The sequence below is a fragment of the Pithys albifrons genome, chromosome 2, assembly GCF_047495875.1.
Source record: "Pithys albifrons albifrons isolate INPA30051 chromosome 2, PitAlb_v1, whole genome shotgun sequence".
NCBI classification, from domain to species: domain Eukaryota; kingdom Metazoa; phylum Chordata; class Aves; order Passeriformes; family Thamnophilidae; genus Pithys; species Pithys albifrons.
In genome coordinates, this window is record NC_092459.1 from 65,342,406 (window position 1) to 65,350,049 (window position 7,644).

Consider the following 7,644-nt stretch of genomic DNA (forward strand, 5'->3'; position numbering starts at 1 on the left):
CCAAAGAGAGGAAGGCAAGTGTGCAAGAATGCAGAGACAGAAATTCAAAAGGCAGATTCTATATGACCATACTGCCCGAGGTGTGGGGCTGAAGCACAAGCATAGGTAGACCTAAACCAGCTCCATAATCAGAGCCAGTTAGTTTCCATTATGCCAAAGACATGAAGTACCTGCTTACCCACGACCCTAGGCAAGGACTCAGCATGATGGCACTCCTGCAGCTGCAGTGCTCCAACCTTCATCCCCAGGTTCACAGACACTATACATGCTCGCTCTGAGCTTCTGATTGCAGCACAGGCATCATCCCAAATCTCTCTTGCATGTCAGTTCAAGATGGAGGAGGAGTGTTTATAGCAATTTTATAGCTATGCCCCACATGATCAGACTTTTCAAATCATGGTGTGAAGTGAGGTAAAAGCAGTAGAGAAATAATAACTGAATGTCCTTTGTAGCTGATGTAAGAAACATTGCTAATGTCTTTTTGATATGAAAAAGAAATATAGGGAGGAAAAAATAAAAATAGGAAATAAAAGGTAAAAGAGGACAAAAATTACACACACATTCAGATACCCTACTTTTTAGAGGTGGATTTTTATTTCTAATTGCTGATATACCTTTTTTTGTATGTTCACAGAGGAAAATTGTCTTTCTTTCCATAATATTATGACAGGACAGCTGAATGGCAGCCTGGAGCATTTTAAATCAGCATTTCAAAGCCTCAGCTATTCCAGGAATAGCTATTCCTATTACTTCACTGCTTATTTGCACCAAATCAAAACACGACTTAGTTTATTTGAAGAGTTTCTTAGCTGATTACATCTGAGCCTCTAAAAACTTCATCTAGGAAAACAGTTTCTAGCTATGAACATGAAGGAAGCCTTGAATTCCTATGTAATCATAAATAGCAGTGTTCAAAGAGTTCAGGATTTTTCTCAGTTGGTTGTTTTGAATTTTTTTTCTTCTTTACGCATTTTTGAATGAGTTTCATCTCCCAGCCCCTTGAAGAAAACTATCAAAAGGCTGAAGCCTTGTCCTTACTACAGAGGGCATCCACAGCCTCCTCTCTTCCTTGAGGTGGATCTGTCCATCCCTAGCTCCAATCCCTCTCCAACTACTCTCCTTCGCAGAGAGCACCTTGCTGTCTATAGTGTTGCTTGGACAGTGGATTGGCCACAGAGGCTCCTCGCTCAGCCTAACAGTGAGCATCTTCCCTTCTTTTCTCTCCTTAAGGGGACTTTGTAGCCCCCTAGAATTACATCCAAGTGAAACACTTCCTCCCTTTTGATAGTAGCAGCAGTGCCCAAGCATTACCTATCACAGTGACTCTGGTTCATCTGCATCAAGGATTATGCTTTCCCTCTCCCTTGCTCCAGCACTCGTTGCTTGTAAGCTTTGTAAGCTGGGAAGTAAATGCCTGTGCAATGCACAAAGTCCAGATCAATACATATGCTGATCCAGCTCTCAGGTAAACCACAGAGACGTCAGACACTGTGGGAAGACATTTCTAGAGTGTCTGCTATCATCAAATATCTTGGTATGCAGGGAAGGTGGGATAACTGGGTGTTCAGGTCAGCATGTTACACAGGGGCCTTGAGGCTGGAAAGTCACATATAAAGGGAGCCAGAATAACAGATCTTGTTCCCATCTCAAATGATCCTTTTAAAGAGAAATCCCAAGCACACAGAGAATTTAAAGGACCGCCACAAAGAACCTGACCAAGATATTTTCACCCTTTTCCCTAAAACCAGAAAGGAAAACAGTTTTTCTGCCCAAATTGCTCACCTAAAACTTCAGATGATTCAGATCTCTTGCCCAACTCTGCTGTTACTTTTACCCTATGTATAAATATCTATTTCGTAAGCTGTCACACCCGATAATCAGCAAATCACTCCTCTTGAGTTGCAGTCCACCACCTGACAGATTGCCAAGGGTTGATTAATACTCACCATCTTTCCTCCAAGAGAAAGAAGCTGCAGCTGGTCCAGAAAAAAAGTAGTGTTTCTTACAATGACAGTTCAAAATCCCAGCACTGTCCAAACAATTCACTTTACTCAGCTAACACTTCTTTACAGATGGTTGCTCTCTGAAATGAAAGTGGACATTAATGGGCTCTTTGAAAAATACAACTATGTGGGACAATTAAACTCTTCGAAGTTTGCTATTCCACCAGTCAGTGGACTCGACATGTGGTTTCTCCAGTGGGCTAGATCTGATTTCAGCATACAGAGCTTGAAAATTGCCTTGTCTGAAATTTCTTCTCTGGATCTTTGGGATCTAAATTAATTGAAAAGTTCAGACTAACTATATACGCAAAATGCTCTTTGCATCCCACTGTGAAACTCTTCCTTTTTTTATCTCACTAAAACAACATAAAAGCTCAGGTCATGACAGCCATTTGAAATCTACTTTCTGAATGAAGAAAAAAATATTCTCTCATTCTTTGTAAAACAGATACATGGTTCTTGACACCAGAGGAAAAGTTCACAATGGGAAATAATGATTGGTGTTATCTGAAAGATCTGGAGGATCTCATGCTGCCTTATCACAGATATATTAAGACTTTAGTCATTGGTACAAGAAAGAGGAAACTCAGACTTCACAGAAGTTATTTTACTTAAAAATTTATGAATGGGCATTTCTAAAAAATACAATATGCACCATGACTGAGTGAATTCAGAGGTCCAGGCATTCTGCCAGCATCCTTACCCTCACCTTGCCTTGTCACCGGTATAGTGACAGAATAGCCTGCTGCCTTCCTGATGTTCCCAGATTATCTTGCAGCAACAATGGAGTCTCTGTTTCCTTCACATGGAGTTCAGCTTAGGACAGCTTTGCATGGGTGGCTGATACTCTTTTAAAGGCCGTGAAGGTGATGCCCCAATACCAAGTGTCTTCCCACCAACGATCAATCATATCTCACCTTGCAATCAGTGCCCTGCAGACCATTACAGTTAATCAATGCTGGAGCATCTTCTGTGTCCAAAAAGATAAGTAAGCTCATTTTTCAATATTGACTGCAAGTGTTTGCTTTTCAGTGTGATTTCACTCCAAAATTAAAAAATAATTAGGACATATATGCTGTTTTCTCTGTGCTACAGATTCCCCCTGCCCCTAGTAACTCTGAGGTAGTCTGTCATTGTGTAGCATGCTTTGCCATCAGGTACACACAGATCCTGCTTTAGTGGTTTGTCAGTGGATTTTTGCAGCTTAAACCCCCATTGCTCATTTTAGTCAGGTTCTTCTCAGTAAATGTAAAAGCAGCAGAGCTTTATCTATGAAACCAGGCAGGGGCCCTGTCCGAGCCCTGTTGTTAATTGAGGTGACGTCTGAGTAGCTTTACCTCCCACCCAGTATCAGCTGCCTTTGAGGTTGTGCTGATAGCAAAAATAGAAGTAGTATGTGACCAGCACTTGGTTATTTCCACTTCCTCAGCTGATGCCTTATTATACAAGGCTCTGAGGGATGTGGCTGTACAACTAATAATCTGTGAAAGCATTTTTCCCCAGCGGTTCCTTGCAAGTAGCATGAAAGTGTCAGATGAGGACAGAAACTGGCATTATGCTGCTGGCATGACTGAATCACAATAGGAGCTCTGTTGTTAACCATTTAACTGTCTAAATATATTGCACAGCACTGTCCTGTCTGATTGCTGCCCAACATTATTCCTGTTAGAGAAGGAAGCTAATTGTCCCATAAAACTGTGTGATAAGGCTCTGAACAGACACCAGACTGACCAGACTCAAGCAACAGTTCAGCTGTTCCAGCATCCTGGCAATGCTGGCACAAAATGCCTCAGATGATGCTAAATCCTCCTCTCCTTCAAAACCAGGCCCTTTCATGCCAGTGGTTCCTGCAGATTGCTGTCACCTCTGAAAATATGTCAGCCTTCCATTCAGAAGGCAAAGGTTTGAACTACCATGACCCATTTGTTGATGAGCTTCTTGTGCTAGTAGGTGGTATAAGAAAGGTTTCTTTTCCACAGGGTTCATTACCCTTGCATCAAACCCTCCTGAGGATACACTGATAACATGCTGACACAAGCTGACAACTGCAGCCATAGCCCAGGGGGAGGCAGTAAGTTCAGGCCTCAGAGAGACAAGTTTCTCTTCCCCAACACTCCCTTCTGGGAGTTGCTTGGCAGTTAACAGCTCTGCTCTTTTACTGTCTGCCTGTGCTATCCCGCTTCTTCATCTTCCTCTCGCATCCCCTGCCTCTTCCCTCTCCTTTTATTCTGATGTTCATCTTCATAACATGCTTCCCTTTTCAGCCTCCATCACACATCCAAACACTCTTTAACAGCGCAAATATTGCCTTCCCTTACTATTAGGACATCAGAGTCAGTGAAACCCTAACCCGAGTTGACTGGGTGCTGGCAGGGGAGCTCACCTTCAGCAGTCACCTCTCATATCATGGACACCCTCCAGGAAGCACTGCAGGTTCTGTCTGGCAGAAGACCTCCCCTGAGCAAAAGAAAGAGGACAGCACAAATGAAATGTCTCTCCTGTCATCAGTCCCCTAGTAAACCCATTCCCTAACTCAATAAGGTAAATTCAAGGTGACATTTGGGTGAGATGAGGCAAATTTATGGCAAATTCTCTTCTCGTTAATCTGGGGACCTCTATTGGTTTCAGAAGGAATTGTGCTATGATTATTCTGAGTCTGCCAATAAATCTGATGAGAATTGAGTCAAGCTCTCCTTTTTCCAGCCCCCTGGTTTACAGTTATATTGGTCCCATTATTACCATAGCATTATTGCTTAGTGCATTACAATACCTCCAGAGTAGTAAGAATCTTAACCTTACATTTCGTTGCTCTCATCAGTTCAAGTTAGCTACACAATGTGATTATGCTTTTATGTAATATGAAAAGCCAAGCTATACTTCTGCTATTCCTTTTAACTAAATTCATTCTTTTTCTAGGCAGCAGATAGCAAAATTAATGTCTATTCTCAAAATGTTTTATGATCTTGAAAACCAAATATTCCCTGGACACTGAATCAATCAGGATTCATTGACTCCTATTAACAGTTAACGAAGCACTGTGTTCTTCAAGCAGATATTCATAATAAGGCTTTGACTCTGTAAAATCACAGTAGATAGCCAGGAAGTCATTTAAGTTACATGCAAGATCCAGTTTGCAGGAACAAAGAAACATGAATACATTTATTTACTTCAACACATTGATGTGGAATACCAGCTAAAATCCTCACAGCACAAATTTAAAATGAGATGTCCTAGCTTCATCAACTTTACATAATCCCTTTTATTACTTAGTTGTATTTCAGGTAGACGGAAAGACAGACAATCTCTCTGATCATTGTCTGACACGAAATATGAGGAAATTCAGGATCTGTAAATTTTTCAGGGAATATTTTTAGGAAATACTATTCTCTAATATTAGTGGAACATTCCTATTGGCAATTTAAACTGATTCTATAAATGATAACAAGAATATTTTCATTTAGAATTAAATGCACATCTGCACATACAGTTATACAGCCTGTCAGGAAAAGGCTCTGAATAGCCTTGCTATGCACTTTAAAACCAAGAGCAACTTTGTACAGAAGCCTATACAACTGTCCTTGAAATGTGACATTAATAAAGACTATTTTATTTTGTTCTCCTCATAAAGTTTAAGAAGAAAATTAATTTATCTCACTTGTGAGAGCAGCATCATCAGCTCCAGTGGTTGTTAGCATTGTAAGGCAAATAAGGTTGGGATCCCTGGACACACTGTGCTTTTCAGAAATAATTGCTCTCTTGAAATAGTTAAGAGCCTCTGCCCCTTTCTAAATGTGGCATAATATAAACATTGCTCTCTCTCTCACTTTACAAGTGTGGTTCAGTAATTGGAAAACAATTTTAAATTCTAATTCCAAGTAATTTGATTTGCAGGAAATGGCAGTTAATTACTCATGCAAATGCCTCTGTTAAGTGTGGCTGGACTAATGCACACTCCATGAAGCAGGGAGAGCACACACTTTAGTGTGCCTCAGACAGCCTGAGATAACTTTCACAATACCAAATTTTTCTGCAAATCATTACCCACTGAAAGTAATTTACATGTGGAAGTTTAAATCAGACGTGTAATGCAACATAAAGAAAAACTGTACTCCAGCCAGTTTTAACTATTCTTTGCAGACTTGCAGCCAACACGCCCTTTTGTGACAGTCTCTTCTTGCCGCTCTGCAGTTCACAAGGCCTGTCCCTTTCTGTCATCACAGTTTCACCTCCAGACCATGAAGAACTTCCCTCTGATCACTAGCAGTCTGAAGGTATGGGTTTACAATCCTAATCAGGGCCCAAAAGTTCACATACAAAGGGTCATGTAGAACAAAAACCATCCTGTTTTAAAAGTCCTGCCTAAGGCCATGTTTTGACAAGGGAATCCAGGACCTCTTCCATCAGGCGAGGCTGATTCTGCTGTGCTCAGCCAGGGCTTTCCCACTCACTCCCCACAACACACATTCCTTGTGTGTTAGCCCTCAGTCTGTCATATGAGGTTAGCGTCGCTTCGCTGGTGTCGTATATACACTCACTCACCTATTTTTGGCTCTACTATGGCACTGATTCCAGCAGCAAATAAGGTTCTTGCTGTCTGTAGTCTGTTTATCCAACCTTAACCCTGTGAGCCAGGAAAATACCACTACACCCACAGCACATGCAGGGAGAGAGGGAGAGAGAGACTAAGCTGTGGCACAGGAGGGACGGAACAACCTTCTGCCAATGTGAACACTCAGCCTATGTTACCTACCTATGCTTTAAGATTTTTTTTTTCTGTGAGCACAGTTTTTCACTTGAGAGCAGTGTGATGGGTCCAGTGTACTGGCCAGAGAAAGGGCACCACCAGATGGTCCTGGAGACCAACTCTTCAGCTCCAAGATCATTGCAACATTCAGTCATGGCTGTGGGTGGAAGTGACACCAATTTTTAGAAAATCACCAAAAGAGATATGAGAAAGGTAGCCCGATCTTTGAACCATGACAATTAGGAGGAGTCATAATAGAGACTAAAATTAGTGGTCAGCCACAGAGGAACAAGCCACTTGACCACAGCAGGAAGAGTTAGTATGGCCGTTATAATGAGAAGGTCTTTCTTGCTCTCCCTGGAGATCTTCAAAGGGATCCAGAAACATGAAGATAAGGGTGATTTAGCTGACACAAATTGCCTTGATTTTCAAAAATATCTTCCAAAGCTTTAGAGGAAACCAAGCATCCATGGAAGGTCCTTGCACAGTTAGGAAATACAGTAGCAGAACTTCCTCAATGAAGAGTGAGCAACAGTTCAAGAGAGATCTGTGCTGTTCACTTTATTTACAGGCAATTAAGAAAAGGTGAAGTGAGAAAGCTTATCAAGAAGACAAAGTTATTCAGGATAGTAAGGACTAGCACCAACGGTGAAGAATTGCCAAGGAATTCTATGTGACAGAGCAAGAAAAACGCTCAAAAACTTTATAGGAGAACTGGCAAAAGTTCAGAGAAAGGCAGGAGAGAAGATCAAAGGCAGAGAAAGCTGCTGTACAAGGAACAAATCAGTGAGGTAGGACACAACTCTGTGAAAGAGGTGACTTCTGGGTATACAAAAGAAGTCTACAAAAAGACTGGTTGCCTGCTTCCCTAACAGTACTAGCAATAGGGGATCATAA